The sequence below is a fragment of the Octopus bimaculoides genome, chromosome 7 (genome assembly GCF_001194135.2).
Source record: "Octopus bimaculoides isolate UCB-OBI-ISO-001 chromosome 7, ASM119413v2, whole genome shotgun sequence".
Classification (NCBI taxonomy): domain Eukaryota; kingdom Metazoa; phylum Mollusca; class Cephalopoda; order Octopoda; family Octopodidae; genus Octopus; species Octopus bimaculoides.
This window is the reverse complement of record NC_068987.1, coordinates 79,021,973-79,022,591: the sequence shown is the minus strand read 5'-3', so window position 1 is coordinate 79,022,591 and position 619 is coordinate 79,021,973. Positions and strand designations below refer to the sequence as shown.

The 619-nt window shown below is 31.8% G+C and overlaps 1 protein-coding gene across 1 annotated transcript in view; it reads right to left on the bottom strand.

Annotated features, from left to right (window-relative positions):
* Positions 1-619, bottom strand: part of LOC106881857 (transcription factor AP-2-beta) — a 426,522-nt gene that overhangs the window by 425,645 nt on the left and 258 nt on the right. The window lies entirely within an intron of this gene.

Here is a 619-nt window from a genome sequence, read left to right as displayed (position 1 = left end):
ACTTGCTAATAAACACACACACTCACACACAGATAGATAGATAGATAGATAAATAGATAGATAGATAGATAGATAGATAGATAGATAGATAGATAGATAGATAGATAGATGGATAGATAGATAGATAGATGGATAGATAGATAGATAGATATACTAATTATAATAGCAACTATGATGATATCAGAACAATCACTAGTACTACTACTACTACTACTACTGCTACTATTACTACTGCTACTACTACTACTGCTACTACTGCTGCTGCTGCTGCTGCTGCATGTAATAAGTATCATATTAACAATAATTAAAATTTTATCGTATAATTATTATTTATGTATTTTTAGTTGTTTTCTATATAATTATTACTATTTCTAATTTTGGCTCGCGGCTAACAATTTTGAGGGGTGGGGCAAATCAACAATATAGAACCCAGTATTTGACTGGTACTTTACTTCATGAAGTTTGGGAGGAGATAAAATTAAAGTTAACCCCTGTCGTATTCGAACTTGGAACGTGATGAATCGGAATAAATGCTGCTAAGTTTTTTGTCCGAGGCGCTAACGTTTCTACCAATAACGTTAGTATTAATCTACATCATCATCATCATCATCATCATCAT